The sequence below is a fragment of the Thermobia domestica genome, chromosome 2, assembly GCF_964235325.1.
Source record: "Thermobia domestica chromosome 2, izTheDome1.hap1.1, whole genome shotgun sequence".
NCBI lineage: Eukaryota > Metazoa > Arthropoda > Insecta > Zygentoma > Lepismatidae > Thermobia > Thermobia domestica.
Genome location: NC_137455.1, coordinates 228,873,740 through 228,901,050, shown reverse-complemented (window position 1 = coordinate 228,901,050; position 27,311 = coordinate 228,873,740). Strand labels below are relative to the sequence as shown.

Here is a 27,311-nt window from a genome sequence, read left to right as displayed (position 1 = left end):
ATTGCCTCGGTTTTAGTGCGAGCACAACTAAATTTTGGCTCAAACATACACTGGATTACTTTGGATGTGCAGTCCATAGATTTGAAACTATGGTTATGTTGTACAGTGTGATACGCGAACGTCCCTTCTGTGGCAGCTAATTTGAGCTCATTTTCACCGAAACTTTCACTTCTAAAAAACGCTGTTATGGAGGAGCTGGACGCTTTAGAACTCACAGCACTTTTATGTTTCATACTATTCACATGATGTTTAATGTCTGACCGTCCTCCGTGACTAATATTAAATGTAGAGGAACTTGTGTTGCAGCGTACGTCAGAATCAGAAATGGTTCTCTTCAGAAATGGATATTCTTTCTGAAGTATATCGTTAAAAACACACTTACGTTTTAGTGCCATCACTGACACGTCAAATAATTCGGCACTTATAAGATCCAGATAATATTGTCAACAAGCCCATCACAGTGCTGGAAATGAAGAAACACAGCGAACGAAAAGTAGCGCGTTCACAGCACAAAGCTCCCAATGAAACTAAGCAATAAATTTCAATGGTAGTTCGTAGTTATTCTATTGATATTTTTCTCATTCCCATTGTTTGTTTTTGACATTTGATCCGACAACAATCAACAACACAGCAGCTTATCAACAAAGGAGATTTCACAACGGCACAGTTTCATGATTGTTTAAATGCAAACAATATGTTTGACTTTGAAAAGCGGTTGTGTTACTGTTGTACGATTTTTTTGTTCTGGTAAGCTATAAAAGAAAAAGTTTTTAAAAAGAAAGCCTTTGAAGGATTATTTTCTAATTATTTACAATTTTTCAATACGAAGGGCACTTAACGTGTCTCAATGAATGTTTAAAAATCGGGACATCCTTGCGTCCCGACTGCAGTCTCAAAAAAGTCGGGACAAGAGTTGAAAAGAAAGGACTGTCCCGGCTAAATCGGGACGTCTGGTAGCCTTAGGAATGCCTGAAAAGTCATTGTGGGTAAGTGAATTGCCCACTTGTCAGGATGAAGGGCGATGGTGATGTGAAATGCGGGGCTGTCAGAGGTACTACTTATGATAATTGGATTTATAATATTCTATGTTGTTATAAGCCCTCTTCAGGAACAAAACTGTTAATCTTAGCTTTGAAAATGTTGCATAAGGAGTTTTATTGCTATCATTAGGTTGCATTAGGAATTATCGGATTTATTTTAACGCTTAACTTTTACATCTCTTCTGATTTACGAATATTTAAATCGCGATTATCCCCTTAAGGTCAATTAGTGATATTTTAAATCATTTCGAACCAACTTTATATATGGTTAGTCTTGTTATATGGGAATAATTGAGACCAGAAACAGTCTACAGGCTAAGTCCAAAAGAATCTTGGCCGATCTCCTGATAAACCACGTCTTTCAGCAAGGTGAATTGTGGCAATCCGATACCCACATGAGGAAATCTTCGGTTCAGTGTGAAAGCTTCCATAAGAACCAGCACTCTAATCAGTGAAATGTGCTTTGCTAATTTTTATTCAATGTGAAAGTACCTAACTTTATTGCTAAAATAGAAAAGGCATTTATCTGAAACAAGTCGCCATTACAGTTTTCGTATTTGAACACAACACTCATGAAAAGTCATGTTAAAGCGCAACTTGCCCCTGAAAAAGAATATCTGTTTTTAGTTTCTCGTGTTCCCCAAAGTACCGGTACATGCGGAATTAGTGCTCGCCTTCCGCTCGCATTACCTAGGTAAAACGGCTACGATCTTGGTACTAGCACTTGTTTCGGTGTCCAGGTCTGAAATATTTATCTTTCAGCCTGATTCTATGTATGAATCCGAAATTTCAAATCTAGATAAGGGGCACCAAAATTCATAGTTTATTCTTGGTGCTCATATTGTGATTTACTAAATAATTATTAAATCTAATTGTAAGGTATACATTTGATATTTAGAGCAGACTGAGCAAGATAAATATACGTAAAAACTAGTCAATACTTGTCTTAACTGTTTGTTTTCTTAACTGTCAATGAAATAGGTGTATTGAGGAATTTTAAATATTCGAGTTTTGTATTCCGGTTTCAAATATAAATATGTGTGTATTTCATCTCGGTCCTGCAACCGGGTGGACCTAGATTCGACATTCGAATTCTCATCCGGGTCAAATAAGATTGTTTTTTAGTAAGGCAAGCATTTGATCTTTAGTGTAGAATGAAGGAGACAAATAGACTTGTCAATATCCGTCTTAATTTTCTGTTTTCTTCTTCACTGTCAGGACTTCGTGAAATTACTTTCGGTGAATTTTTGATATTCAAGTTTATCACAATTTGGGTGGGATGTGGGTTTGTATAAGAATCAATATCTGAGATCCGGATTTCGGATGCATATCCGAATTTCGAACCCAGATCCGAGATCCGAATCCAGATCCGAGACTTGAGATCCGGATCAAGATCCGAAATCCGAGATCCGGATCCGGACCCAATCAGATCCGGATCCGGCCATCCCTAGTACAAATATTCCTCTGTGCGTCTTTTAGTAGTAACACATGCAAATTTTAATATCGTTTTCGTAGCGATAGAAAAACAGCAAAACAGTAAGCAAAACAGCAAAAAATAGGGAACCGGACATGAACAATTTTACGCACAGAACCCACTTTGCATTAAGTCCGCTTGCAAAAATACAAAAGATTACATTCCTTGAACAGTGCACAATTTACATTTTACAGAATATCAAAATATATTTGGTCTAGGAATTAATTCGTGCGGGTGGACAAGAGATGGCGCAACGAACGGAGCGTCCCACAGTTCCGTGTATCCACACGTGTGTTGCAAACCCCTGTCATCGCGTATCGTTCGTAGTATAGGGCAGTGGATTAAAGCGTCAACAACACCAGTTTGTAGTTAAGTGAACATGGCGCAATTTGTGCCTGATAAAGTGCTTTTTGCGGGGTGTCCTGCTGCATTACTTTAACATGCAGAAAAGTGCGACTGAAAGTCATCGTATTTTGGTGGAAGTGTATGGTGACCATGCTCTAGCTGAGCGAACGTGTCAGAAGTAGTTTGCACGGTTTAGAAGTGGTGATTTCGGCTGGCAGACCAAGAGCGAGCTGGATAGCCAAAAAAATTTCAAGACGAAGAATTGACAGCATTGCTCGAGCAGGATTCGTGTCAAACGCAGGAACAACTTGCAGCAGCATTAGGCGTTGATCAAACAACAGTCTCCAAACGCTTGAAAGCCGTGGGAATGATTCAAAAGATGTCACATTGGGTTCCACATGAATTGAAAGACAGAGACGTTGAAAGACGAAAAACCATTTGCAAATTGCTGCTTCAACGACAGAGTAGAATGGGGTTTCTGCATCGAATTATTACGGGTGATGAGAAGTGGATCCATTACGAGAACCCTAAACGAAAAAAGGCCTGGGTGAAACCAGGTGAACCAGGTCCATCACAACCAAAACGAGATATTCACTGTGCAAAGGTTATGCTGTGCATATGGTGGGATATGAAAGGTGTGGTGTACTATGAGCTGCTGCAACCGGGTGAAACTATGAATGGAGAACGTTATCGACGACAATTAATGCGTTTGAAGCAAGCTCTGGCCAGAACACGACCACAATGGGAGAACAGACATGATAAACTTATTGTTCAACATGATAACGCTCGCCCTCATGTCGCAAAACCGGTCAAAACCTATTTAGAAAATGTCGGATGGGAAGTTTTACCCCACCCGCCGTATTCACCAGACGTTGCTCCTTCGGACTACTACTTGTTCGATTGCATGAACAACGATTTGATTGGACAGCGGTTTACTTCTTCAGAAGATATCGAAACATGGGTCTCTGACTGGATCGCTTCCAAGGATGAGGACTTCTTTCGCCACGGAATCCGTACATTGCCTGACAGATGGGCGAAAGTGGTGGCTAGCGATGGACAATATTTTTCTTAAGGTATTTTTGTATTTTGTGTTTGTACTACAGCTTCAATGTGTGCGTACCAACCGCACGAATTAATTCCTAGATCAAATAATTATCCACTAATACACGTTATTGTGATAAGCCTCGCAACAGCATCGTCAAACCTTCGCCGAGATTACAGACAGAAGATCTCCTCCAGTTCCTTACCAGAGGGTAGCGTTCCCAAAACTGATGCAACGTTCCCTCTTTGTACTGCCATACTGATGCGTTGCAGCAGAAAAGAGATTGCTCTAGCGTCTTCTGACGATAAATAAATGCGCTGACCAACTTCTTTTATAAAGTTAAGGCCTTCAGGACCCCATGAACCACCCGATTCGACAGCTATAGCGACAAAATGATATTTGTCGAGTAAATTGCTTTACTTCCTGCGCTTTTCTGTTTCCCGGCGAGCAGCCACGTTGCCAGCCTGTGCTGAGGAAGAATGCAGATTTGAAGGGGCGAAGGTGTCGGAACAAGTAAAATCCCATAGAAGTGCTTTTCCTTTCTTCCACGGTATTAGGGTCATACCATCTGGCCTCTTGCCGTCTGCACGACTGCATCCCAACGGTTCACATATAGAAGGAACGCCTGCTGAAATTAGTGCCCTCATGATAATGTCGTTGACGCTGGAGTGGCGTGATTGTCTGCCCGCACTATTGGCACAGGAGAGTCCATGAAGGCCCTTCTTGTCCACGACACTTCTACAGGCAGGACATCTGTGTTGCTCGCAAACATCTGCTCCCAAACGCAGTGCAATTCGAAAACTGTCATTGGGAAGATGTAATCCTAAAGAAGGTGACGGGATAGCATGGAGCCAAGCTCCTGCTTCTGGAGATGATGTAGCTAGAAGTCTGGCCTTATCTTCTGGGTTATCGGATGACTGAAGTAGAGCTGAAAAGTGATGATTTATAAGAGGATCGTCCCAAGAAGATTGTAATCCTCTCTTATCAAGGTCAGGGGGATCTGATCGCACTATAGATGACCACTTAGCAATGCTATCGTTGACATCCGAATCCGATACTAGGCTAAGATCTTGTTGGAGAATTGTCTCGATCAATGGCTTAGCGCTATAGAATGAAGACAGAAAGGATGAAATAGCCAGATGCATGGCGCGACGAATGCCGAGACCTCCGTGGTTAACAGGAAGGGACGCCTGCAACCAAGAGTTATTGTTGAGTGAACAATTCAGGATAGATTCTAGACCGGTTTTCAAGGTATTGTCATAGCATTCCAGTAGATCAGCATCCTGCCAAGAAGGAGCACAGCGAAGAAAGTATAGCAGCCTTGGCATGGACAATGAGGCACGTAGTAGGTAAAAGGCAGAGTGAGCTGAAATCAAGGAAAGACGTGTAAAGAAAAATTCTAATTTAGAAATTTTGTCTTTTAATATTGTTCGTCTTGCCTCATTAGATAATGCTGCTCCTAATAAGCTGGCGTCATCTATCGAAATTCTTTGAATCCCAGGCGCGGCTTCGTCAAACAGCTTGAAGAGGCTATTAGACTGCTCATTGAAAACTCCGAGAAAACTGACCTCACATTTGGAGAAATTCATTTGCAATCCGATCTCCTTAGCCTGTCTACGGATCATTTCTAATGTCTTTAGTACTGTATCCTTGTCTCCAGCTATAGTTCCGTCATCCAAATACCATATGTTCAGTTCTGTATTTATACTATTAACGATGGATTGTAAAGTTAGTGCGAACAAACCAGGGCCAATAGGGTCGCCTTGTTGTACGCCACGCTGAGAGAGGATTATTTCATCTCCTAAGTGTAAGTTGCACGGTTGCGAGTAGCACTGATGTACGTATCGATAAATTGATGGAAAACTGTTTTTTACTTGTATGAGCATAGAGTCACGATTCAACTCGTTAAATGCGTTTCTGAAGTCTATTTTCAGAAAAACTTTCTCCTGCTGGTGTGGAAAAGAGTAGTACATACGAGCAGCGTGGACTGCTGCTTCTGCTCCATGTGAGACGCAAACTCCCGGTTGGTGTGGGGATAGAAAATGTGTTAGAGGTTCTCTAATTCTATGACAAATTATTTTGGCTGATAATCTCCTCCACACATTGCCTATTGCGATAAGACGAATGCCACCACTTTTCTTCCTCAAAGCTATTAGTGATGCTCCAAAGAAAATAGGTCTAATTTCCGTGGGCACATCACCGGAAATAATCAGGTGGAGAAAATCGCAGATGGCGTTAATCAGGTGGTCTTTAGTTTTGCAGTCTTGAGAGAGTAGGAGGTCCTTTAATATTGAAGGACGGAGACTGTCCATACCTCCTGATGACCCGGAAGGAAATGATTTAAGTGCCTTCGTAAACTCGTCATCTGATACTCTAGGCACTACAATACTGGGCTCAATGAGATCGGGAGGTTCAAAAGGGTGGCTGTCAGCCGGATGTTTCTCTTTTAATGCTTCTAATACAGATCCATTCGGAGAAGCTATAGTATCTTCTGAGATGAGAAGCCGTAATGCGTTGCGGATATCACCATCTACTAATTTGTTCTCGACATTCTTAATGTTAAAAGTGGAATTTACTAGTCGTCGAGCTTTGAAGGATTTTTTTACTGTGGTTAGGAAGGGCTTCGCAACGAGAATCAGACCAACATCGCACTCTTTGTTTAACCCATGATGTTAAATTATTCACTTTGTCAGCTTTAGATGGCACGCACAGTGTAACGTAAGGAAAAAGGGAGAGATCCATCCAAGCTTCTGAGTCGTTTGTACGTACAATCTGTTGCAATACCTCGCACAGGGAGTCTGCCACTATAGCTCTAGCCCCTCGAGGTACCCTGCGCAACATTGGAATAGAAGACTTCAATCTTGCTAGATGCTTATTGCATTTGGAGATCAAATTTTTTCTTGAGTGATCGACATTATCAGTGGATGATTGCGACTTCCGTGAAAGCGAGCATGATTTGGTTTTATCGATACCATAATGGCACCTGCTATTGTGAATTGCTAGGCCTTTTAAACTAACACACAATTTGTTGCAAAGCTTACAGGTAGTCTTGTTAGGTCTGTTTGAAAAATCAATGCTCATATTTAATGCGGTATCATTTTGGGTTTCATTTCTTTGGTTAAATTTTGATCCTGATGCGTTGTTTACATGCGAGAAATCTGCATTAATGGCCCTGCAGTCTTTATTGATATCATCACTAATAGCAGTGAATGGATTACTGGTATCATTAGAATAGTTAGGATCATCTTCCATAGTTATTATAAAATTTTAAATTTAAATTACACCCAACTACATTGTTGGAAATGTAATATTGTTTGAAAAATAACGACCATTAATTGAAAATAGTAATTTTAAACTAGCAAATTTTCAGTCAATCATCTGAACCACTGAAGCGATTCGAAAACGGATTTCACCACAAGTCCCATCAAAACTTCAACCACACATGACTTCGTAACAACGGGCACTAAACCTCAGGTCACCTACACTAAACGAAGAGAATTGCGCAGAACGAAGAGAATTGCCAGTTGAAAACCTTTTCGATTTTGCTTTTATTTATATAATCACAGACCTTGAATTAACATTTACAACATATGCCATGTACCATCTTTAAATACATTTGTCTAAACAAACAAAAAAAATTCGTAACTTGTATTTTTTTTAAATTTTCTTTTTGCGTTTTGGATTGTCATATTGTGTTTTTTAAATTTTTGTTTCTGCATTTTCTATTTTCAGTTTTGCATTTTTATTTCTTGTAATTTTTATTTTGTTTCGGAATTTGAAATGTAACATTGTGTTTAAAACTTTACTTCTGCATATTTTTTATTTTTAGTTTTACATTTCTAATATTAAAAGTTGTACTTTTAATTTTCTTTTTGCAATTTGGATTGCAACATTGTGTTTTAAGTTTTGTTTCTGTATTTTTTTTATTTTTAGTTTTGCATGTTTCAATTTTTGAAGTTGTACTTTTAATTTTTATTTTGCAATTTGGATTGCAACATTTTCTTTATCACTATCCCAATATAATTCCACCGCTGCATTTTCTTTTTTCTTTCAACGCTATTTCTTTTCATAACATTTTCTTTTCTTTTAATAATGTTTGTTTTTCTATTAGTCCTGCTATATATTTAAGATCTTCATGAATAAGGTTAAGTTTATCGTGTATTGAATCACAATGTTTCTCCATAATATATAAAAGAAATCTTTAAAAATGAAATCAGCTATACACGCAGATATCCAAAACGCAATAGCAGGAAATATTTTTTCTATGTACATATGTTCCTGAAATTAAGTTGGTTATTTCTGGTCTTCCAATTGGTGTTACGTAAAAGATGATTTTTGTAGCTCGTCCGAATACGGAGAGGCTAATTTTCTTTTATAATAGTCTAACAACTCTTGAAATTCTTGATTTTCTAACCATTTATAGAATTTTTCTACCATCTTTACACAACTTAGTAGCATTAAAATAACCAGTCTTTTTATCAATAATCAATTTAAAATTATGAAACTTTCCATACAAATAGTCATCTTTAATTTGCTCTTAACATATCTCATTTAAACTCCTAGAATTCATATAAGCCATATTTAAAAAAATGAAATCTTTGAGTTTTACGTCCCACGTTTATGCCGGTTAGGCTAAAGAAGACGGTGATGATGAGTAATGAATGAAATGGTGGAATGACGAAAGTGGGAGGAAACGGGAGAATCCCGAAGAAACCCACGCACACGGTGTTTGTCCACCACAAAGTTCACTTGGCGGGGGCTGGGATCGAACCCGGAACGCTCTACCACTGAGCCATCGCGGCCCCTATAAGCCATATTAAACAACAACAACAACAACAAAAAAGATCTTAAATTTGTACGTTTATATACATCTCCTATACACTTTCTCCAAGATGGTTTTCTCGTTGTTTTATTAATTTCTACAGACTTCATACCAATTTTTATGTGCTTTATAATATACTCTAATTTTGGTAATATCTCTGTCTTTCTTAAGTAGGCCCAATGTTTAAACTCTTTAGTTTTTGGTTTCTTAGAAGTAAAAACTAAGGAATATAAACCTGATAAAGATAGTTACGATTCAGGTTTTATTAAAACCAACTGAACAATCTGATGAAATATTTTCAAAATAGTTTCACTATAAGGAAGTTAAAAAATCTAAGCATTGCGTTAACTCCAAATAGTTCGCAAATAGGCCATATTATTGACGTTCTTTTCTTAATTACCACCAGAACTTCTCCGTGATATCCACTATCTATAACACCTGTACATACATCTATATCTATTTTTAAAACTCTATATCTTTTTTAGATTTACTTATACGAACATAATCGCCAATTTTATATTCAGGTTTAACACGCTGATATTCTTTCTCTAATATTTGCTAATTCTTTTTATTAACTTCTACAGGCTTTATACCAATTGTTCTATGTATTTTATTATTATACTCGCTACCTAATGTTGGTAATATATCGATCCATTTATAATTTCTTAGTGTAGTAAACTTTTTTCACATGCTTTGTTTAAGAGTTCTGTTGAAACTTTCTACAATGGAAGCTTTTTTACCACTATAAGTTGAGTAATGATTGATATTTCTTCACCAACTCTAAAATCTTTGTTATAAAATTCTTTTCCCTGATCAGTTTGTAAGTTACTAGGTTTCCTAATTTTTAATACTCATTCAAACGCTTCTGTAACATTTTCCCCGCTCTTATCTTTAACAGGAACAGCAAACGCACATTTCGAGAACACATCAATAATTGTTAGTAAATACTTATATCCTTTGTTTAATTTGGAAACACGCTTTAATACTCCACTATACATTTCTACAAGATCAGCTTGCCAAAGATCATCTATACCTTTTATAACAACACTTAGCCTAGGATAGTTTTTTCTTGCAGGTTTGTGAAATTCTTCTATAACGTCTTCTCTGACACCTTCACCTTCTTCTATTCAATCTTTCTTTTTAACGAACTGAGTTTTATTAATACCGCATACACTACATATCCCCTTCTTAATATATCTTCCATTCTTTGTTCGCTCTATTCCAATAGTATCTTTCTTTGTATCTATTGATTTCTTACACTTAGTACAATACATCATCATCATTACTATTTATTACACAAAATTATTAAAGTTCTCTTTCTATGTACATAATAACATAACAATTGCCCTTCTTCGAAAGCTGAATTTTTATCTGCTTGAAACGTAATTACATCATCCTTTTTAACGTCTAAAGGAAAAGTTTCTACTAGAGTATCGTTTAAAAATATATTTAGAAAGTATCTACCCAGACTTAATTCTATATGCATTATTTTATCATTATAGAGAAATTTCTAACTATTAGATTGAATATTCTGAAAATTAGATCTTTAACACCTTTACTTCTAAATCGACATAATAAATTTAGTTTCTTCATAGTGAACATATTTGCTTCTTTGTTTGATGTTTAGAAATCTTTTTTTATAACAAATTTCTCTATATCATTCTTTTTAACAACGTTTTCTAAGTGTGACGACTAGGGCCCGGAAGTTGAGGAAAAATCCTCTTTTTTCGGAAAATTAGTGCCCGAAGACGAGGCTAAACATAATATATGTTCTTTTGGGGTCATTGTAAGCCAGAAAATGGTGATTTTATTTGTACTTTTTTGCTTTTCGGCGGTTTTTTTATTGGTCTTTTTAAGCTTTTTATAGCTCTTCACGTCTTTTTTGGCACCTTATCTTTAGACAATAAATTTACTGGCCATTAACTCGAATCACCACTACCTAGAGACCTGCACGGGTGAGTCTCGGCCCGAGGCCCAACTCTGTTATTTCTTTGGGCCGGGCCGGACTTGGGCGGGGCGACACTAATTTCCCTTCAGGTCGGGCCGGGCTGGGGTCGATTAATTGCAATTTTTAATAATTATTGACTCTCGTTAAACGATATTTGGAATAAAGCCAAACGTTGAAGAAGTGTGCCCGTGAAAAATGTTACAAAGAATGCAATAGCAATTTACAGTTTATGTTGCTTAGCGGCTCCACTTTCATTATAGAGGATTGCAGGCATTCTGCGGTAAATTGCCCTTCACTGAATCCAAAATATGACAAGGGGTGGGAAAGTTTTGCCTGTCGCTAAACAATATTGTCATCCTCACTTTATGCTAACAATCAATAAAGTTAGATTTTTGTTACAGGAAATGGAGTTTTTGTTCTCTCGATGACAGGCAAAGTTCTAGGAGGCAATGCTACCATTCGCGAGGCAAGCATCAGGTTGTGCACCATAGTTTAGAAAATGTTTCTGAGGGTTAGGTCGAGTTTAATACTAAATTCTGAGAAAAACTGGGGTTCGAGCTAAATTTTTTAAACATTTGGGGCCCGGGCCGGGCTTGGGCCAAGAATTTTAAAAAACTTATCGGGCCGGGCCGGGCTCGGGCCGAAAATCTCCAAAACTTTTCGGGCCCGGACTGGGCCGGGCCTAGGTATATTCGGCCTGGATTGGGCTCGGGCCGAAAAATTCGGCCCGTGCAGGTCTCTACCACCACCTCTAAAGCAACTTTTCTTCAGTAAAGAAAATTCAAAAGATAACACATTCTTCAACGACTGGACTAATAACACCAGATCTGCACCAATCACAAGTTTGATAAGGAGGCGTAACAATGTCCTCTAACAGGGAAGTGATGGCGGGGAAAAGTTTTGGACTTCAGTTTGTCGAAGAAGGACAGACCGTTAACATGCGTAAAAGTAAGCCTAGTGAAACTTCCTTTAGGGGTCAACTTGTGTCTGAATTTATATTTCTTGTACGGATTATGTCTTGTATATATTATGTCTTGTACGGAAACGCCAGGGTGGCCCAAGGATGTGCGGTTGCTGGGGCGCTCTTGTCTGGGGGGTAGTAACAAAAAAATTTAAAAAGTTTTGTACATTTTCTGAACAGTTGCTGATCTTTTTCCACCACGGAAAAAAAGGGAATTTCGTAGCACTACGGTATGTGTTGTTTGTTTATAGCTGAACGGCGAGAATTTCGTGGAGATCGTAACGACTGTTTGAAGTGACTTATTTAGGAGGACTATTGGGCTGAAGCCCTCCGCGAATTACTTTTTTAAAAATCATTTTCTCGCATTTGGAAATGGAGACTTTCTAACCTGTGTAGTGCATGTATCCGTGAAACAAAATTTAAAATACGCCACTGACTGCTTCAGACTGTATTACAGCTCAGAATTGCATTAGAACCCGCTCTACCTCCTTCTGGAAAATGGCTTCTAAATTATTAAAATCATTGTAATAAAATGTAAACCATATGTTAGAACTAGGAAAGGAGCAACAAATCACTTTACCGAGGTGAAAATTTTGCCTTGATCGCCTTCTCGAAAAGGCCTAATAAAAACTTATTTTCGTACGTCGTGTTGCTCAAGGCTGCCGAATTCACATCCAGCGGGGAAGTAATTTTGTTCTTTACCTACAATTTAAAGCATAAAATATTTAAATATTTTTTTATTACGTGTCAGCTGATGCACAGATCAATTATAATTTCAGTGTGTTACGGGTCAATGCGGTATCCTGACCTCTAAAAGTGTCCAGCTTCCAGCTGCCCTCCAGAAGTGTTCAAAATGTAAGGTTTAACTTGAACAACACAAACAATATAACAAAATGCAAATTGAACGACAAAAGAAAGCATTGATAATGTTTATTTAAACTGTATATTGTATACTAACAAAACTTGTATTTCTTCAGCATTATATTTATTAAATATGTGATTTTAATTAAATTGGGTTTTATTTTTACGTCCTTTTCAGGTAGTTTTTAGATCTTCAATTTCGAGTCCTAGTGATGACATTTCTGCTTTGTATTGAGAGACAAGAACTTTTACACTAAACGAAAGCAGTACATTATTATCAGTCTTTTTGATTTCTTCCATATATTGTTTCCTTAAAGCATCAATGTCATATTTCTTTGTATGTCTTCTAATGCTTTAATACATCTTCAAATTTGTTTATATTAGCTTCTAATTGACTATTTATTGATTCAAGCCGATGAAAAGTTACTAGATGTTATTGATCAACTGCATTAGCTACATTAACAAGTCTTATTCTTGCAATCAACCCATGTATTATTTGATGTAGAAATTTTATCTAATTGAAATCTACTCACATTACGAGCATGCATGAAATTGCTATGAATTTTATATTTATGAAATTATTCTCTCTTAAAAATGAAATCTTTGAGTTTTACGTCCCACGGTTATGCCGGTTAGGCTAAAGGAGACGGTGATGATGAGTAATGAATGAAATGGTGGAATGAAGAAAGTGGAAGGAAACGGGAGAACCCCGAGAAAACCCACGCACACGGTGTTTGTCCACCACAAAGTTCACTTGGCAGGGGCTGGGATCGAACCCGGAACCCCAAGCACCAGAGGTGAACGCTCTACCACTGAGCCACCGCGGCCCCCTATTCTCTCTTAATAGCAATCTAAATTCTGTAATACCTCTTCACTAATGTTAACATCGCCTTTCTTTCTTACGGTATTACCAAATATATCCATTATTTATTATATAGAAAATGGGAATTCCAATCTAAAATCTTGAAACATGTTTTCAATACAATATCTTTTTTTTTCTGATTCTTTAAACTCAATATTAATATCTGTACCATATTTTCTTAATAGCCAATACAAAACATGCTTAACATTTATAAAAGCGCTTCGTTTACCAAAATAAAGTTTGCAAAAGAAATATAAATCTTCAAATTCATATACAAGTCTATCTTCCATGTGATGTAAATTTATTGGTGTTTGATCTGTAAAGTCAAAGTGTATTAAATAAACATGATCATAATATTTTCAGTATTTACGTTTCTTTAGTATTTTTAATATATCTTGAACTGTTATTTGATCTTTGGGTATATTTTTAAATTCATCTCACATCGTAAACACCTCCTTTGCTATAACTCTATCTTGTACAGTTTGTAAACGAGTTAATTGTAACAAATATTTTTATAGCGTTATACCATGGTTTTCTTATACCAGCATAATAACCTTTTGTTCCTTCATCTATATAGTTGCAGTCATGATGATCAAATATTAATTTTCTTTTCAAATGTAAGATACTTATGGGATATAACTTCTCCAACTCTTGATCTGTATACAAAAACTTCGGAATAAACGTTCTCCATAAATCATGAACGTGATATATATTTTCATTTAAATCTATTTTACTAACATACAATATTTAAAATATTTATAAAAATCATAGCAATTAAGTTCATGTTTCTTAAAATAATTTTAAATCTATTATGTATAACTTCCATATTTATTTTAAATAAAACTTTTATGAAGATTATTCATAAAATCTATTAAACATTGTTCATTTTTATATTACATACACTACATCGTTAAGAGAGTTGAGTTGATTTTGAGTTTAACGTCCCGTTCAGCAGCGAGGCTATATGAGACGTGGACCTACTGATTAACGTGGACTCCGAACCACTTAAGCTCCCGCCTACATCGTTAAAAGAATATCCATCAAAAGAATATGCGATCTGTTCAATTTAATTATTTCAGGAAAAGTTCCCTTGGAAGTTCGGCCATTGTTTTTCGGAGCCATACTTACTGTTCTAAAAAAAGAAATCTGGTGGAATTAGACCTATTGCCGTTGGTAATGTCTGGCGCAGATTATCAGCAAAAATTATATACTTCAGAACACGGGAGCATTTTAAGAACTTTTTGTCTCCCCATCAACTTGGTGTTTGTACTCCCAACGGAGCCGAAGCAGCTGTACATGCAACCCGGGTTTATTTTTCCTTCATTCACAATGCTCCTAAGGCTATCTCAAAGCTGGATTTTCGCAACGCATTTAATGAGCTTCGCCGGGACTTCATGCTCACTGCAGTGCTGAGTGAATTTCCTTCAATCTATCCATATGATTACCAATGTTACGCTCAACCCAGTGATCTATTCTTAGGTCAACACACTATTTCATCCCAGAGAGGAGTACAACAAGGCGATTTTCTGGGCCCAGCACTTTTTGCTATAACCATTCATTCCTTAGTGAAATCAATGAACACTGAATTAAACATTTGGTATTTGGATGATAGAACTATCGCTGATGAACCTGAAGTGGTTCTTTCAACTCTAGCACAAATAAATGAGAAGGCATCTGCACTTGGCCTATGTTTGAATTTTTCAAAGTGTGAAGTTGGTTTTCTTGGGTCAGACGAAGCCAAGTTCGACCTATTATTTAAAACATTTGACGAAACTGCCCCATGAATACGTCTCCTAACTAATCAGGATGCTTGTCTTCTAGGCGCCGCTCTCACAAAGGAAGCTTTCACCCATGTCCTGTTAAGCAAAATATCGAAGTTAGAATATTTTTTGTCTCGACTCACCTCGATTTTTGTCCATGCAGCTTTCTTTCTTCTACGTGCCTCTTTGCCGATCCCTCGTTTAAACTACTTCTTACGATGCTTTCCATCTTGGAATGAGACTCCACTACTGGAGATATATGATCATATCCTTAAAATGGGTCTGGAGTCAATTTTAAACTGCTCCTTAAGCGACGAATCTTGGATTCAAGCATCCTTACCTGTAAGATTGGGGGATCTTGGTATTCGGCGATCCGTGGATATGGCGATTCCTTTTTTTTTTTTTTTTTAGTCTCCTATCACGGATCTCTTCGTTTAGTCGAGGCTCTTCTTCCGCAAGGTTACCACCTAGACCCAGATGGCACAGTTCAAGAAGGCTCTACCAAATGGAAAAATTTAACAGATACAGATCTTCCAGAAATTAACAAAAGAGGTTCTCAGGCATCTTGGTACACACCAATTGCAGCGCATTTTCATTAACTTCTCTTACAGTCAGTTATTGCTCCAGAGGATAAAGCCAGGATTCGTGCTGCCTCATCCCTGCATGCTGGGGCATGGTTGAATGCAATACCTTCCCCACCATTAGGTCTTCATATGACTAATGAGGCATTTCGAATTTCTGTCGCCTTAAGATTAGGTGCAGATATTTGTGAGCCACATCGCTGTCCAGCTTGCGGGGATCAAGTTAACAAACTTCGCCTGCATGACCTTTCATGCATGAAGAGCATGGGTAGACACGCTAGACACTCCTCTGTGAATATCATTTTACGAGCCCTTACCACAGCTGGAATTCCTTCCATACGTGAACCTTCAGGATGTCGTTCAGATGGTAAACGATCTGATGGCATGACATTAGTTCCTTGGTTGAAACGCAAATCACTAGTATGGGACCTTACGTGTTCAGATACATTTGCCCATTCAAGTCTCCCTTTAGCTGTTATGAATGCTGGAGCTGTTGATAGTTGTAAAGAAGTAGAAAAGCAAGGGAAATATAACAACCTCCTTCATAAATTTATTTTTGCTCCAATTGCCATCGAGACTAGTGGTGCTTGGGGATCTGCAAGACTTAATTTTATTAGAGAAGTAGGCAGACGCATTTCTATCGTTATTGGAGATATTCGTTCAACGTATTTCCTAATTCAATGCATATCTATTGCTATCCAACGTGGCAACGTGTTGTCGGTTCTTGGCTCCTTACCACATGGAAAAGAACTAGATGAGGTGTTTCTTCTCTAACACAAAGGACAACACTGAACATTTATACAACTGGACGACATACTATACAAATAAGGTGTAATATCATTGGATGGCGTAGAGAAGCAGACAGTAACACTAGATATGATGCCGTTGATAGGTGATTTTCTACCCATTCCTTTGGTTCGACTATCGAAATATATTTCCTGCTGACTTAATTGTTTTTTCGCAATTATTTCATAAATTTATTTAATGCAATTGTTACAATTTTATTCAAATTATTACATTTTTCTGTTATTCTGTTAGCAATTATTGTTCCATTCCTCATTTATGCCTGTTATTATTTTATTTGAATGTCGAATAATTTTGAATTGTATTAAATATTATTGCCTTCAATTACAAATAAAAAAGTACTTAGCGAACACAGAAATTAGGGCAAAATAAAATAAGAGTCTTGCATGCATCATTTAGTAATTTTAAAACCTTAACACACAAATGTCCACAAATCACAGAATTAAAATTTTGTATTCGGTCATCATTATATAATAGATTTTGATTTCCCAGATATTGTATTAACAATTTAGGTGGTACTCCTCCGTAAGAATCACACACGTACTTAACGTCTTATCCTTTCCAATAACATATCCAATGTGTACCAATATTTTCCGATTTATCTAAATTAACACCACTCATTTTCTTTAGGTTTTCTAGGTAATTCATCACTCATAAATACTCCTCGAAAATGCTTTACCTTTAATTCTATCACCAACCTCTCTATGTCAAATGATTTTAGTTATTAGTAATGATTAATGATTTTAGTTTTTAGTAATGATTAATGATTTTAAGTTTTTTGACTTTCTACCTCTACTCTGATTTGCTTTCATTGTTAAATTATGTCGTTTTTGTTCTAATTCTTCCTTATTCTTGTTTGCATCAATAACAGTTTTAGCTATAGCTGGTGATCCTCCTGCTAAAGAACCTAAAGCTCCAACTACTGCGAGAATAGCTGATATCGTAAATATAAATCTACCAATATCTACTTTTGGAGAATTTGTAAGCTTTTTCATTTGCGCAGTGGGTAGAGTAAAATTCATACCTTTTCCTTCTTTCATCTTCTTAGCTTTATCACTTACTTGTTTCTTTGTTAATATATGATCATTCTTTAAATTTTCAAGTTCATTTTGAGTAATGCTACGCATACAACCTTTAACAGAACAAACACTTCCTATTTCTTTGAAAGATAATCTTTGTAAAAGTATTGCTGTAGTTGCTCCACCAAAATCAATTGTTTGTAAAAGTATTGTTGTTGCTCCACCAAAATCAAAGTATCATTCTCATCTGTTATTTTTATTTCAGATTCATTGATCTTACTTCTTGTTAAAGGAAAAAATAAAGGATAAGCAGGTTCATATATAATACTATGTTTAAACTCAGAATTTGTTTTAAATGTTGCTATTAGTCCTGTTTCTCTATGAATATAATCACCACCTTTAACGAACATACCATCACCTTCATTACAGTGAACTTTAATTGTATTGGAAGAATGAAACTTTGGTAATTTACTTCCAAGATATGTTTCGTTCGTTGCTAATACTGGTAAATGCTCAAATCCAAGAACAGTGCTTAAACTTTCTATTACAAAATCACTATCGGCCGTTTCTATTTTTACCCTTTTTCTTATCTGATCTTCTATTAATGTTATGTTTACAGATTTATTTATGTTTACAGATTATGCTTATTTCCATATATATAACCAATGTATTATCTGTAACATTTGAAGTTAAATAAGTGCTATAAAATGGAAATAATATCGTTATTACTATTACCTAATTCATAATGTAGTTTCTTTTTCAAAATATAAGTATCGCTAGTTAACTTGAACACCTTAGCCATTTATTATATAATAAATGAATGAATTTGATTTGCCTAAAGATATTCCAAGAGAGAAAGTAATCAAATTAATAGAAGATATCATTCGAAAATATAGAATATAGCTTAAAGAAGGAAAAGAAGAAATTACGTTATGTTAAATATGAATATTATAGCTTAATCACTTTATCCATATTATTATGTGCAACAACTGCTTTTGGTAATGTATTTATCCCTGTGACGGTTTATTCAATTATAACATCATCTTTAGCTACAGGTAATGCAGTTATTACACGATTGTCTTCTAAATTTATTAGTAAGAAGGATGAATATAAGACTATCGTAAATTGTATTAACTCCTTTAAAGAACAATTAGAGATGATAATAACATTGAATGGTGGTATAAATGAAGAATATATTAAAGATACTGTTTATAAGATTAAACAAACACCTAAAAATATATAAACATAAAGCGTCGAAAATGACTCTTCTGGGAGAAGAAAAATACCAAGCGATGAATATTTATTATTTAATAAATGAGTAGGGTCAAGAAAACTTCAAATTGGATGTGCAAGAAATGATTAAAGTAAAAACGATTAAGAAAAGAAATAAACTTATATCTGATTATATACTTGTCTTAATGTGGGTTCGTCTGGTTGTGATAAAACATTTCTCTTATTTAACTTTTTACTACAGCCAGGTTGGTTAAACAATAATTATTACTACATTTATTCGAAAAGCATGACTCAGCCAAACTATCAACTACTACAAGAACGATTTGAAGGAGCAGAATTAAAATTTAAGAAACAAATAGCAACATTTTAAAGTAGTAATGACTCGATTGTACTTAATGATGAATATGGAAAATACTCTGTTGTATTTGATGATTATATTTTAGAGAATCAAGATAGTGTTAGAAATTACTTTACAAGAGGAAGGCATAAGCATTTAGATTGTTTCTATCTTGCACAAACACATTCCAAAGTACCTAAACAGGTAAGTTAGTAAGACATAATGTTAACTTCTTATGTTTATTTCGTCAAAATGGTACTAATTTCAAGCATGTGTACAATGAGTTTGCAGGAGGAGATGTCTTACGATAAATTTAAAGAGATATGTTGCTGTGGTTTTATAGTTATCTACATGAAAAGGAAAGTAAATAATGGCAAGTATAGAAACAAGATAAAACATTTTATAAACATCTGAATAACGTACGTTTCCTAGACGTTTCTTCACGTTTATTGACGTTTGTTTTCCTTATAATAAATGGATGGGAAAGAAATTTAGGAACCTTAAGTTAAAAGAGTTCCTTATTAAAGGTTTTAAAAATTGGAAAAAAGAAAGAGCAGGAATATATGACACGCACAAAAAGCAACAACTATAATTGATGCTATTGACAATTTGTAGTCAGATTAAAGAAGTATTAGAACAAAACAAAAATCTACTAACAGAACTTGTTCCAGTTGTAAATAAGAGCGCGAAAGTAGAATCAAAATATCTTGGAACACCTCCAATGTATGACAGTTCTTTAGAGGAAGATGATTCGCCAGCGACTAAAGAGATAAAACAATGCAATACAAAGATAAAATTAAAGATAAAAGTAGAAGTAGAGCCTTTAATAACTCATTTTGGTAAAATATCAAGATATGCTAAAAGAAATGATAATATATTTGGAATAAAAAGTGTTGAGGAAGGTGACAAAATAAATAAAATAGGAAGTTCCAACGTTAAATTTAATGCTGATGATTTAATAATTAATGGAAAAAACTAAATAGTAAGTTTTAAGGGAGCTGTTAACCATGAACACTACTAAACATATTATGGATTATGATAAGGATGATTTTAAAAATTATGAAATCATAATTATAAAATTATAAAATCGGATGCTACGTTTCAAAGTTATGATCCAGACAGTAAAATAGTTGCGTCTAATATAGGTGCAAAACACAAAAATATTATAAAACGTATTTGGGAGACAAAGATTAAACAAAGCTTACCTCTAACTCCTATCTCAAAAGTCACGTAAGTCTGGAGAAGTAATTAAACAATATACTGAACTGCCTAAAGAATATATTTGGATGGATGATGTTAGAAAATTAAGAGATCGGTTAATTGTTATAGATGGAGAAGAAAAAGCTGCAAATATTTTTTACAATGAGAAAGTAGGTATAGTATTTGGTCTAGGAATTAATTCGTGCGGGTGGACAAGAGATGGCGCAACGAACGGAGCGTCCCACAGTTCCGTGTATCCACACATGTGTTGCAAACCCCTGTCATCGCGTATCGTTCGTAGTATAGGGCAGTGGATTAAAGCGTCAACAACACCAGTTTGTAGTTAAGTGAACATGGCGCAATTTGTGCCTGATAAAGTGTTTTTGCGGGGTGTCCTGCTGCATTACTTTAACATGCAGAAAAGTGCGACTGAAAGTCATCGTATTTTGGTGGAAGTGTATGGTGACCATGCTCTAGCTGAGCGAACGTGTCAGAAGTGGTTTGCATGGTTTAGAAGTGGTGATTTCGGCTTGGCAGACCAAGAGCGAGCTGGACAGCTAAAAAAATTTCAAGACGAAGAATTGACAGCATTGCTCGAGCAGGATTCGTGTCAAACGCAGGAACAACTTGCAGCAGCATTAGGCGTTGATCAAACAAGTCTCCAAACGCTTGAAAGCCATGGGAATGATTCAAAAGATGTCACATTGGGTTCCACATGAATTGAAAGACAGAGACGTTGAAAGACGAAAAACCATTTGCGAATTGCTGCTTCAACGACAGAGCAGAAAGGGGTTTCTGCATCGAATTATTACGGGTGATGAGAAGTGGATCCATTACGAGAACCCTAAACGAAAAAAGGCCTGGGTGAAACCAGGTGAACCAGGTCCATCACAACCAAAACGAGATATTCACTGTGCAAAGGTTATGCTGTGCATATGGTGGGATATGAAAGGTGTGGTGTACTATGAGCTGCTGCAACCGGGTGAAACTATGAATGGAGAACGTTATCGACGACAATTAATGCGTTTGAAGCAAGCTCTGGCCAGAACACGACCAGAATGGGAGAACAGACATGATAAACTTATTGTTCAACATGATAACGCTCGCCCACATGTCGCAAAACCGGTCAAAACCTATTTAGAAAATGTCGGATGGGAAGTTTTACCCCACCCGCCGTATTCACCAGACGTTGCTCCTTCGGACTACTACTTGTTCGATTGCATGAACAACGATTTGATTGGACAGCGGTTTACTTCTTCAGAAGATATCGAAACATGGGTCTCTGACTGGATCGCTTCCAAGGATGAGGACTTCTTTCGCCACGGAATCCGTACATTGCCTGACAGATGGGCGAAAGTGGTGGCTAGCGATGGACAATATTTTTCTTAAGGTATTTATGTATTTTGTGTTTGTACTACAGCTTCAATGTGTGCGTACCAACCGCACAAATTAATTCCTAGACCAAATATATATGATTAATAACAAGCTTTAACAATTTATTACTAACGATCCAAAAGGTATAGGTTATTTGATAGATATTAAACACATTGCCACCGAGATTTCGAAATGATGAAAAACTTGGTAAAAGGTTAGTAAATGATTTGACTAATACACTCCCATTTGAATTCTATATTCCTGGATTTAGCTATTGCGGTCAACTGGGCTGCTGTCGTGCTTGAAATGGGCATGGCAATACACAACTTGTTGCAGGGACGTCCTTAGAGCCTAATCTCCCACCTCTATTTGGAAACTTTTAGGGGGAACTCGGGTAATGACCAAAGCCTACGTTTATAACGATTAGAATTGGATAATCCGCAGGCGAGCTTCTAAGTTAGTGAAAGTGGTCAGTCTAATATGGAGCTGTGTCAGAGACTGAACGGGTGTGGTGTTGAGGAGTTTGACCATCTCCTGTGATACATAAAGATATAGTACAGCCTTCCGGGAAACTTGGAGGGTTAACTGCCAGGTACTAAGGTACAAGAAAGATTAGAAAGAGGAGATAAAGGTATTAACCCATTTGATGACGCTTGTAGAAAACAAGATATATACTATAACAGAGATACAGCTTCAAGATATATTGCAGATAAAGAATTAGAAAATCAAGCTTGGAAAAGAGTATTTAGTAAAGATGCATTAATTGGTGAAACACCCAAAGCTTTTGGAATTGATACTGCTATGGATGCTTAAGTTAGGATGGGGATTGTAGTTGTTTAGCTTTCTTCAACATTTTCTTTATAATAAATAGGGTGGAGAGTATTGAGAATTATGAGATGCAAAAATTTTACAGCAAACAGAAGAACATGTAATAATTTGAACGAACCTAACAAAGATATTGAATTTTACTTTGATGTAGGAGATGGATTTATTCTTTCTCACTGAGTAAACTGTTATATGAAATTTGAAGTTGTAGGTGCTCAAGCTAGAATGATATTTGGAGCAAATGATACAATAAAACTTCTAAATAATTCTTCCCATGTTTTCTCTAGCATAGAAATTAGGAAAGATGGAGTAATTATACATAGGATAGATCTACCTGGTGTAATATCTACAGCTATCGGAACTTAAAAATTTCTAAACCAGAAGTTGAGTGTTTAGAAAAAACAGGTTTCGAAAAAGATGATAAACCTGGATTTAGAAAACATTTTAGTTTTATATTCACTAAGATTAATTCCAGGCTTTTTAAGTGATTATTAACAAGTTATGTGGAAAGGTGGATTGAGAATAACATTTATAAAGACTGGTAATAACAATGATGTGTTATATACAAGAACAGAAGCAGGTGCAACAGCGCCTCATTATGGTAAAATAACAATAAAGAGTATGGAGATAATGCCAATTGTAAAGTATGAACCAAATTATGAAAGCAAGTTAAAAATTCTTAAAGAACCTAAAATTGTTTACATTTCACACTTATTAATGTCGACAAAAGAATGTAGAAGGTTCTTTCTTAGTATTTGATGTAACTACTCAATTTAATTCTAGACAATTTGATATGCCTGATTTTTTAATTGTAACTTATGAAACTGATAAAGCAATAAGCAGACTGCAGATTCTAGTAAATGATCATTGTAAAGTCAAGAACATTTATCTTAAAACTGGTGGACAGGTCTTTCCAAAAGAAAACAGAAATTTTGATACTGCTAATAATGAATGATTATTTTAAGATGTATGAAGATTACACAGCATTTACGAGAATAACTTGCGGAAATACGGAAATATATTACAATCATGAGTTTATTAAAATATACCAATGTATGTGATTAATTGCAGTAAGAGAAAGAATGTATCTACAAATGAGAGAATATAAAAATAGTAGATTTTGCAAAAGCAGTAGGTAATAATTAGGGCAACCCAAAAGCATAATAGCAATTTAGATATGATTGGTACCTTAAACATGGTTGTGGTTATCTAAGGGTTCAGAAGAAACTAATTTTAAAAGCATAATAAAGCGTAATTTTAGAAAATAAAGCATAAAACATAATTCAAAATATATTTAGAGCAATTCTTGGAAAATTCTATTTAACTGCAAGTTTAACATATCGTATTAATATTTTTTAAAACCAATATTTAAATGCAAAATCATTGAGAACATAATGCAACAATGAAAGGCTTATTTTTACTTCTGTAAATTTTTCGGTGAGGAGAAAAGAATAAGGGAAAAGAAGACAACAATGAAGAGTACACAAGAACTCCACATTATATTGTTATGTGTATCTGTTGAACTTGAGCACTTTCTGTACTTTTTGGTGGCATCTTCTACTTTCCCTTTCTGTGTATATGCACCTCTGAGGCGCACACAAGTGATAGAAAAAACTGACTTGAGTAAAGCATCTCTCTTTACAGTGCATTAAGTAGAAATCGTTCGCATAAAATATTAATAAATAGATGAAAATATTTAGAATATTTATTGTACAGTAAATATTATACATTATACACGATTAATATAAAACTATGATTGAAATTAACAATAAAAAATAATAAAGCAAAATTTGGAAAAACTAAGCATAATGTGCGCTGCTCTAGTAACAACACAATTTGTTAAGCGATTTTAATTGGTCAAAAGAACTTTACTTATGATCGTAAGAATTAGAGAGTAGAAGAGTTTTAGATTAGATTGTCAGTTTCATTTAGTTTTTAGGGTATCTCATAAAGGTAGATAAAGATTTTCTATTAAATAAATATGGCAGAACATATTCAATTTTAAAAATAGGCTTGCAAACTCACAACAAAAACCAGTTATAAGTTTACAAGAATTAGAATTAAACAGAACATCAGATTCTAAAAATGAACAAAATAAAGATTAAGTTCGGTAGAATTATTTTAGTTGAGTATGAAAACTAAGGCATTTCTTCCACCTAGGTTTACGAAACTTAACTGGCAAAATGATAAGTGATACAGTTTAAGATGGATTAAACCTTAAATATACTGGGCTGAAAGATAATTACCCCAGTGCTGAATTCTGTTTAAGAAAATAAATAAATCATTGAAAGATTTTCTATATATTAAACAACAAATGGCTTGCTATTGAAACAAGAAAAACATTACTGTTTTAAGACCTGTTAAATTACAAGATTTAGAAAAACCCCAGTTCACGAAATAACATTTTCGAAATTGATTCAAACACAATATTCAGGTGAAAGAGTTTTAGTGCATTTAGATGGGAAATACAAAACTTATTGTCACAAAGATATAATGACGATACAGAGCAAGTGTTAAAAGATATGAGAAAATATAAAATATTTATGCGTTATGATGGTATGAGGCAGTTAAATAATAGATATTCTATGCATCAAATATTTTTCAAAAATGAACCATTCAAAAAATATTTTTTAGAAAATCTATAAGGGAAAATGAGTCGTTAGTATGGAACCTTAGAAGAAGTTTACTCATACCAATACTTTCAATGTAATTATAAAAACCGTTCAAGAAAATACTGAAATCGTGTTTGAGGTGAATGGTTGCTTATTTTCTTTAAATTATGATCAATGGACAGAGTTTAAGAAGTCACTATTTCCGATAGAAAACGAGAAAAGCAGATTTCACTATCAGTATCCAAACTTACAATAATCATGTAAACTTATCTATAATTCAGGAAGTAAAGAATGAAATGAAATCTTTGAGTTTTACGTCCCACGCTTATGCCGGTTAGGCTAAAGCAGACGGTGATGATAAATAATGAATGAAATGATGGATTGAAGAAAGTAGGAGGAAACGGGAGGACCCCGAGAAAATCCACGCACATGGTGTTTGTCCACCACAAAGTTCACGTGTTCCTATGGTAACTAATATCATAAAAGCTATTTTGTCAATATCTGTATAAGCATTTTATGGAGGACGATCCTTTTTTGGCTGGTTTGTCTTTTAATAAATTAGTTGGAGTGCCATTAGGTAAGACAAAGGAAGATATTTATTGTTTTGCGTAAGCGTTCTGGTTAGTTCCCGACTAAACGAGTTTTACAATTTCTTACTTTTGGAGAAATTTCTTGGTAAACTCGACAGCGAACGATAAGACTCACACTGTGTTGGGTTTTATATTTATAGCAAATAATTCTTTTAAAAAGGAGAACTCTAAAATAATTTAATTCTAGCTTTTACAGAGATTTCTCGTAAAAGCAGGCCTATATATATTTGCGTAAGGGGCTCCCCGACTTTAGTATGTAAATTCTGTTTGAGCCTGTAGCCTTTTTTTTTTTTTTTTTTTTTTTTTTTTTTTTTTTTTTTTTTTTAGCTATATGAGCAAAGTCAGTGACGTATTTCATAAAAGATGTTGAGCCATATCCACAAAATTAAGATAGACATATGCCTAAATAATCTGTTCATTAATAAAAACTGTGTGGATGTGTATTACAAACGTAATCGTTTTTGTTACCATTAACATTCTCAACGTGTTATTTTTTTTTTATGAGAGAAGAGCCAATTTAGTAAAGTACTATGGTAAAATAATCAGGCGATCATATTAATCATAAACTGTCCTATAAAGACTTACGTGATTATGTCATGCTAAATCACATTAATCAAAAACTCTCAGAAGTTACCTAACCTTTGTACTAAAGACGCGTACTTTTACACAGTTTAGAATACCGGAATCTACATAGTTCATGATGTGAAATATTGAAACAAGACTTCGAAAGAGTACTAATAACGAACAGGTTAATAGGTCGAATCACTTCATCATACTGCAAGGCAAATAGCTGCAACTTAACCTACCAAGTTGTGCTAATGCCAAATGCATCAATGCATCATCAGAATTGGCTGAAAATTGTCACGTGGTCTAAGGCCTCCAAAAATACCGAATATGACAAGCAAGTCATAGCAGTTCTCCCACGAGATAGTACAGGAAAGAACAATAGTCTGTTCATTCGAGGTAGCAAACACCTGGGTAACTAGTGTCGCAGTCTGATTGTGTGATTTATATTCGAAAAAGTTCAATTATTATAATTAATCGCAAAAATTATTAATCGCATTATTATAATTAATCGAAAATTATAATTAACCGTGTACGTGCGTGAGTCTTGGTAGTGAGTGTTATCAAATGGTGCCAAAAATCAACCGGTATCGGGAGGGTTACGTAATGGCCCTTTTCCATGTCAAGTATTCGCCCGTACGCATTGTTAAACAGTGTCGGGAGAATTAATTAACACTCGGTCTGACTATTGGAAAAGCTGTTGTGGCCCATTACACACAACAGGATCCCCTTGCGAAACATTCACCCACGAAAAGCACCACAAGAAGGGATGCAAGCAAAATGACACCCGTAGTGCTAAGGGGGATCCGTCGATTGGCGTGCCAAGAAAATCTCCCGACGATGCGTGAAGCAGATTACACCTCGCACCGTCAACTGTGAACAAAACAATTCGCACTACTTCAGGTTGAAGTATGTGCGGAAGGCCTGTGTGCACCACCTACTGCCGTGTCACATCGCCGAACGTAAGACGAATTGCAATAAACTATGAAAACTACCAGGCGGGTTCCAAATGGAAGAAAGCTGTCACAGTGAAAGAATTATGTCAATCTCACTACTG

General features: G+C 35.6%; 1 protein-coding gene across 3 annotated transcripts in view; it reads right to left on the bottom strand.

The window, feature by feature from the left end:
* Nucleotides 1-27,311, bottom strand: part of LOC145678397 (glutathione S-transferase C-terminal domain-containing protein homolog) — a 266,590-nt gene that overhangs the window by 62,310 nt on the left and 176,969 nt on the right. The gene's annotated exons all lie outside the window — the stretch shown is intronic.